We start from the raw sequence: 7,852 nt of genomic DNA on the forward strand, positions 1-7,852 counted from the left end.
GGAGAGGGACGTCCTATACAGTTCGAGAATGCTGTACTTCACCAAAAACGGCACCTTTTGCAGCTGCTACACATTGGAGATCCACCGACGATGGAATGTGAGTCGATTCTCGATCGGAGGGTGTAGAAAGCCGGATGGAGGTAGGGCCGGCTCACCTTGGTGGTATGTTGCGCACTCCCGCCCAAGGTTAATGGTCTCCACCTCTGCTACACCTGCAAAAATACAGAAAAATGGTGAAAAGACAGCAAGGAATAAGAAAGAAATGAAAAGAAACCAAAGAAAGCTTGAAAATATGCTTGATAATCAAGCATAGATCGGTCTTCAATGGCCAACACGTGGGGGAGATGGAGAGGAAGGAGCTGCTGCTGTAGAGTCACTGTAGGGGGCGTCCAAACACAGCCAAAGACGCCTAGGGCTTCTCTAAAATGTATATTTATACTTTTTGGAATTTGCAAAAACAATGTTATAAAAAATATTTTCTCTAGGCGCCTCTTTCTGGGGGGTTTTCAGAAAAACTTTTTGAAATGGATCTGGATAGGCGTGTGGGTTGGGTTTTGGACTTTTAAAGAGTTGATCCAAGGTCCAATTAACCTAATTGGGTCGGATATGGATCCAATCCACCTCGAAATTCGTGCCCAAACACTGAAATAGCCATAACTCTCTCATCTTAACTCCGATTTTTCTGAAATTCGAACCATAGCCCCTTACTATCAAAACACATCTAAACATGGGTTTAAAACCTTAAACTTGATACAAAATGCATGAAAAACTTGTTTACATGATGTGCATTTCATGCATCATCAAATACCCCCATGCTTGAATGTTTGTTAGTCCCTTAACAAACCCTAATCATGATATGCACTGAAGACAAGAAATGCTAAGCATGAATGCATAATACTAACTCACTTTCGTAGGAATCACGGTTGCATTTAGCGTATGCAACAAGCCCTTTAAACCCCTAGCTTACACTAGTGGACGAGTAAGGTCTCGTGAGGGTTTGCAGAGATGCTACCCACAAACATCAATGAAATACGAGGATGATTTTTCAAAAATATGAGGCTCCTAAGAATGCAGTTGGAACAAATATTTCATGTAATTGACATTCTCAAAACAAGTTTAAAATCTCATGCCGCCACAGTAAAAATTCTTTTACTTCACTTTTCTAATATTGTAGCTAGTTCATGATTTTTCTCTGAAAGTCAAGTATTCTCATGTTTTACTCATTTATTCTCACTTGTATATTTTCTGCACAGTAATACACATATATGCCTAAGCAATGAAAATTTTCTCCTTCAGTACATTCTTTTTTTCCTTTTTACTCCTTTTTTTTTTCCAACTTTTGATCTCTTGTGCATTCTTCTCATATGAGCACTATTTCGAATAGTCAGTTTTCGTGACCCGTGTAGCGAGCTTTGGGTCAGTGACTCCCAAGTCGACCGACCTTAGGGCACTAGATACAGAGTATCCCTCGGACTTAATTGCTCGAGTCACTAGACCTTCTATTCTAATAGTTTACGTATAGTCTTCCTCTCGTCCTGTGCAATGTCTCTATCTCTTAGGCTTTCTATGCAGTCCATGTAACAAGCTTTCAAACCAGTGGCTCCCAAACCAGTTGGCTTTGGGGCACCAGGTGTAAAACACCCTTCAGATTCTACTTACTCGAACTACAAAGGCCACAGATATCGACTTAGACAAGAAGATGATCTCCTTCGTTATCCTTTTCGTTAAGATACTCAAACACTTCATCTCGTGTCTGAGTTCTACTACTAGGATTCATGAAGACATCAACAACTAAACGTAGCTCTATTCTTTTAAACTCATTTTTCAAACACATCTTTCCATTGCTTATTTTTTTTTCAGAAAACATACTGTGCATACTTATACTAAAGTGATTCAAAATTTTCTACCAATCAAATACTCTCTTTTCTTTGAATTTTCTCATGAATAACTACTCTATTTGACTCAGTTCCGAAAATAAAATTTTTATGGGGCTTAAAAATTTATAAACTGTTAGATTATGCCAAAAACAATCATATATGCTACACTTTGTTCTCAAATGCCTACTTTGATTACCAGTCATACAAAAATAAAATAAAAAATTTTGACATTTTTGTGTGCATGCATCTAAACCACCCCCCCATGCTTGAATGACACTGTCCCTAGTGGCATACAAAATGAATAAACATGTAATGCAAATGCACACTAAAAAACACTAACAAACATATGGGAGAAAGGATAGATACAACCTGATTTGCTTTGAGCTTCTGAAGTTGATTTTCATCTGATCCTTGAATTCTTTGAAAACTCTTCTCTGTACCTGGTAATTGATACACTAAATGTTAAGTTCATCCTGCATACATCAAAACACCAATTAGCACATGTGAAATGAAATACTAAATAAATAAAAACTCTAAAATGAAAAAGAAATAATGTACATATGATGCATCCCTCTGGTCGAATCCTCATGCCTTCGTGAGATGCACTATCTCACACTCACCATCCTGCAAGGCATCTGAAATGAAGGGCTTCAATCTTTGCCCATTTACCTTGAATGTACCTTGGGTCATAGGATGGAATAATGTCACTGCTCCATGGGGAAATACTTCTTTCACAATGTACGGACCTGTCTATCTCGATCTTAACTTCCCTGGGAATAAATGTAAACGAGAATTGTATAGCCATACTTTCTGATCTGGCTCAAACACTTTTCTGACAATATGCTTATCATGAAATGCTTTTGTGCGAGCTTTGTATAATTTGGCATTCTCATATGCATCATTCCTGAGTTCCTCTAATTCTGAGAGCTACAGTGCTCTCTCTTTCCCAGCCTGGGTGAGGTCAAAATTCAATTTCTTGATAGCCCAATACGCTCTATGCTCTAGCTCGACAGGAAGATGGCATGCTTTCCCGAATACAAGGCGATACGGGGACATGCCAATGGGAGTCTTAAATGCAGTTCTATATGCCCAAAGTGCATCATCTAAGCGCTGGGACCAATCCTTGCGGTCCGGACGAACTGTCTTTTCTAAAATTCGCTTAATCTCCCTATTGGACACTTCAACCTGTCCACTAGTCTGCGGATGATATGGAGTGGTGAATCTATGATTGACAGAATATCTTCTCAACAGAGAAGCTATCTGTATATTCCTAAAATGCTTGCCATCATCGCTAATCATCGCACGTGGCACCCCAAAACGACTGAAAATGTTGTGCTTAATGAACTTAAGCACTACTCTATGATCATTGGTCTTGGTTGCCACAGCCTCGACCCACTTGGATACATAATCAACCGCCACCAGAATGTATAAATTTCCGAATGAAGGCGGAAATGGTCCCATGAAATCAATGCCCCAAACATCAAAAATCTCGACTATCAAAATCGGAAGCAAGGGCATCATGTCCCTCATGGACATGTTCACAATCTGCTGACATCGCAGGCATCGCCTACAGAACTCATGAGCATCCCTGTGGAGTGTGGGCCAATAAAATCCTGACTGCAAAACCTTTGCAGCCGTCTTTCTACTACTAAAATGCCCTCCACAGGCTAATGAATGAGAAAAATTTAGAATGGACTGGTACTCTTCCTCCGGAACACATCTCCTAATGATCTGGTCTGCACAGTATTTGAACAACTCTGGTTCATCCCAATAATAGTGACTCACCTGAGATAGGAATCTCTCACGCTTATTCTTGTTCCAATGCTCAGGTATCTGTCTCGAAACCAGATAGTTCACAATATCTGCAAACCAGGGTAACTGCGATGTACTGACTGACATGATCTGCTCGTCGGAAAAAGAATCACTTATCAGCCTCTGATCCTGCGTGGTCTCCACGATCGGTCTGGAAAGATGGTCTGCTACTACATTCTTGCTTCCCTTCTTATCTCGAATCTCGAGATCAAACTCCTGTAGTAGTAGGACCCAACGAATCAATCTCGGTTTGGTGTCTTTCTTATTCAACAAATATTTCAATGCAGAATGGTCAGAATAGACAACCACCTTCGAACCGAGTAAATAGGACCTAAATTTATCCAATGCGAAAACTACCACAAGTAGTTCCTTCTCTGTCGTAGTATAATTCATCTGGGCATCAGACAGGGTTCTACTCGCATAATAAATCACATAGGGCTTCCTATCAATGCGTTGTCCTAAAATGGCCCCCATAGCGTAATCAGATGCATCACACATAATCTCAAATGGGAGAGTCCAATCTGGAGGTCTCAAAATAGGTGCAGTAATCAAGGCCTCTTTGAGAATCTCAAAGGCCTTCATACAATCCTCTCCGAAAACAAATGGCTGGTCTTTCTCCAATAACGTGCAAAGCGGTCGAGAGATTTTGCTGAAATCTTTTATGAACCGTCTGTAGAATCCCGCATGCCCTAAAAATGATCGAATCTGCCTCACAGAGGTGGGTGGAGTCAAACGAGAAATGGATTCCACCTTTGCTCTGTCAACCTCAATACCACGCTTGAACACAATGTGTCCTAGCACAATCCCCTCCTGGACCATAAAATGGCTCTTTTCCCAACTCAGGACGGGATTGGTCTCCGCACACCTACTCAGTACTCGAGCAAGTTTTTGGAGGCAATCTTCAAAAGAAGAGCTATACACTGAAAAGTCGTCCATAAAAACTTCCATCACATCATCAATCATGTCCGAGAAGATAGCAAGCATGCACCTCTGAAAAGTAGCCGAGGCATTACAGAGCCCAAAAGGCATACGTCTAAACGCGAAGGTGCCATAAGGACATGTAAATGTGGTCTTCTCCTGGTCGTCAGGATGGACAGCTACCTGATTGTATCCTGAATATCCATCTAGAAAGCAGTAGTAGCTCTGTCCTGCGAGTCTCTCTAAGATCTAATCAATGAATGGCAATGGGAAATGATCTTTCCTAGTTGCCACATTCAGCTTCCTATAATCGATGCAGACTCGCCATTCTGTAGTGGTCCTCATCGGAATTCTCTCACCCTTCTCATTCTCAACCACAGTGAGTCCTGACTTCTTCGGCACAACTTGAATCGGACTGACCCACTGGCTATCAGAAATAGGGTAAATGATTCTGGCATCCAACCACTTCACCACCTCTTTCTTCACCACTTCCTTCATGTTGGGATTTAGCCTTCTCTGCATATCGCTAAATGGCTTGACTTCCTCATTACAATGGATCCTATGCATGCAGAATGAAGGATCAATCCCCTTTAGATCAGCAACTCCCCATCCAATCGCTGCCTTGTGCTCTCGAAGAATAGTCAGCAATCTCTGTTCTTGCTCCTCAGTGAGCAAGGATGAGATGATCACAGGCAGAGTCTCATCATCTCCGAGATATGCATACTTGAGTGAATCCGCTAAGGGTTTCAGCTCAAGTTTCGGAGGTGACTCGATCGAAGACTTGGCGGGGGTCTCAGCAAGTGGTGGAAGAGGCTCCCTGACCGCTCCCCAAGGTGGTCTCTCTGATGACACTCTAGACACATCTACACTGCTATTCTTCTCTATATGGTACAAATCTAAAGAATCCTCAGTAATGTACAACTCGGGCTGCTCCTCCACTAACTCCTGTGCAATGTCTACATGAAAGCAGTCCATGTCTCCTGCTGGTCCCATTGCGGCATTGAAAATATTCAGCTTGACCTTTCGATTGCCGAATGAGAGATCCATGGCTCCGGTCCTACAGTTGATGCACGCATTGGCAGTCGCCAAGAATGGTCTGCCTAAAATAATCGGAGTCTGGTGCTGGCTGTCTACTCCTTCCATATCAAGAATAATGAAATCGACTGGAAAATAAAAGTCATCCACCTTAACTAGCACGTCCTCCAAGACACCTCTCGGTACCTTGACAGAACGATCTGCCAGCTGCAGTGTAATCGGAGTCGATCTCATCTCTCCTAGCCTGAAAGAATCAAAGAAATATCCGGGCAGAATGTTCACGCTTGCTCCAAGATCGAGCAATGCGCGTTCTATCTGGATGTTTTCTATAGTACAAGCAATGATAGGGGCTCCAGGGTCCTTGAGCTTTGGTGGTGTCTGATGCTGAAGTACTAAACTCACCTGCTCAGTCAGATGGACCCTGTTAGGAACTCGCTCTCTAGATTTACGCTTCTGCGTACATAGTTCCTTTAGGAATTTGGCATATGCCGGCACCTCCTGAATAGCATCGAGCAAAGGTAGGTTGATTTGCACATGCTTGAAGATGTCAAGCATGTCCTGGATCTTCGCACCTTGCTTCCCTCTATAACCAGGAGACTCTAATGCTTTGGGATAGGGTGGTGGGGGAATATACTCTGTTGGTTCCTCCTCTTTGTGAGAAGGCTCACTCCTATCCTTCTTCTTCTTCTCTGAGGATGAAGATGATGAAGATGGTGAAGGTGATGATGGGGATGGGGATGATGATTGAGCCGACGTAGGTGAAACAATGGTCTCTGGCTCCTCTATCCTCTCTCTACTCTCTCGCTCTCTGCTCTCGACGTGATACTCACGTCCACTCCTCAGGGCCATAACCGATTTGGCCTGATGCTGTGTCTTAGTATGAAATAGGCCTCCAGTCATCTGGTCCTTGCCCTTCGGGTTCATGACAGCCTGACTCGGCAATGTACCCTCGGGTCTCCTACTAATAGCCTCAGCTAACTGTCCCATTTGCGATTCTAACTTCGCAATGGACTGCGTATGCGAGCTCAAAATCTGGCTAGACTTCTCGAAGGCGTTCTGATTAGAGGTTTTCACCTCTTGGAATGCCTGGAGAAGTCTCTCCTCAAAAGATGTCTGCGGGGCAGACTCCTGCTGAATCGAGGGAGTAACAGAAGAAGAAGAAGACTGAGCATAGTTCGGTCTTTGAAATGACTGAGTAAAAGATGGCTGCCGAACTGGTTGAGAGGATGTAGGCATCTGCATGGAAGACTGTGGATTCTTCCATGAAAAATTGGGATGGTTACGCCAACCCGGATTGTATGTCGATGAAAATGGGTTATTCGGCGGTCTGACATAACCCTGAGCTGCCTGAACTTGTTCTTGAACAAATTCAGGGTAATGAGCTGCCGAAGGGCACTCAGTGATCTCGTGTGCCGAATTGGCACAAAGAGTATACACCTGCTGTGTGGTGGATGGTCCTGAGAGAAGCTGGTCCAGCTTCTGAGCAATCATGTCTACCTTGCACTGTAGTGCAGTAGATGGACCAACTTCAAGAACACCAGCTTTCTTCTGAATGCTGGGTGTGGATCTATCAGAATGAGAGCTCGAAGCATGGTGGAGTGAATTCTCGGCCAATGTATCAAATAGCCTCCATGCTTCGTCCTCGCTCTTCAGCATGAATGTCCCTCCACATGAAGAGTCGATCATCTGACGATTCTTGTCAGACAATCCATCATAGAAGCTCTGCACTAGTTGCCATTTCGGCACCTGATGATGGGGACATTTCCTGAGGAGATCCTTCATTCTCTCCCAGCTCTCATGAAAGCGCTCACCATCTAGCTCTGAGAAGCTAGTGATGGCTCTACAATATTGGTTCGTACGATCAATGGGAAAATATTTCCGAAGAAACTCCTGTTGCAATTGATCCCATGACTCGATTTCTACAGAATCTAAGGACTTTAGCCAATACTTGGCTTTGTCCTTCAATGAAAAGGGGAATAGAGTCAACCTTAAAGCATCATCATCGAAATTCTGTATCTTAACAGTAGAACAGATTTCGAGGAATTCATCTAAATGTCGGTAGGGATCCTCATGACTAAGGCCATAAAAGGATGGAAGCATCTGAATAATGCTGGCCTTAATCTCATAATGAGGCGCTCCTACATCGGGTCTCCGAATGCAGGAAGCCTGAACATAGTCTGTGGGAATGAAGTATTTCCGCAGAGGGCGTG

This window comes from Nuphar pumila, chromosome 17, assembly GCF_984573655.1.
Source record: "Nuphar pumila chromosome 17, dmNupPumi1.hap1.1, whole genome shotgun sequence".
Lineage (NCBI taxonomy): Eukaryota > Viridiplantae > Streptophyta > Magnoliopsida > Nymphaeales > Nymphaeaceae > Nuphar > Nuphar pumila.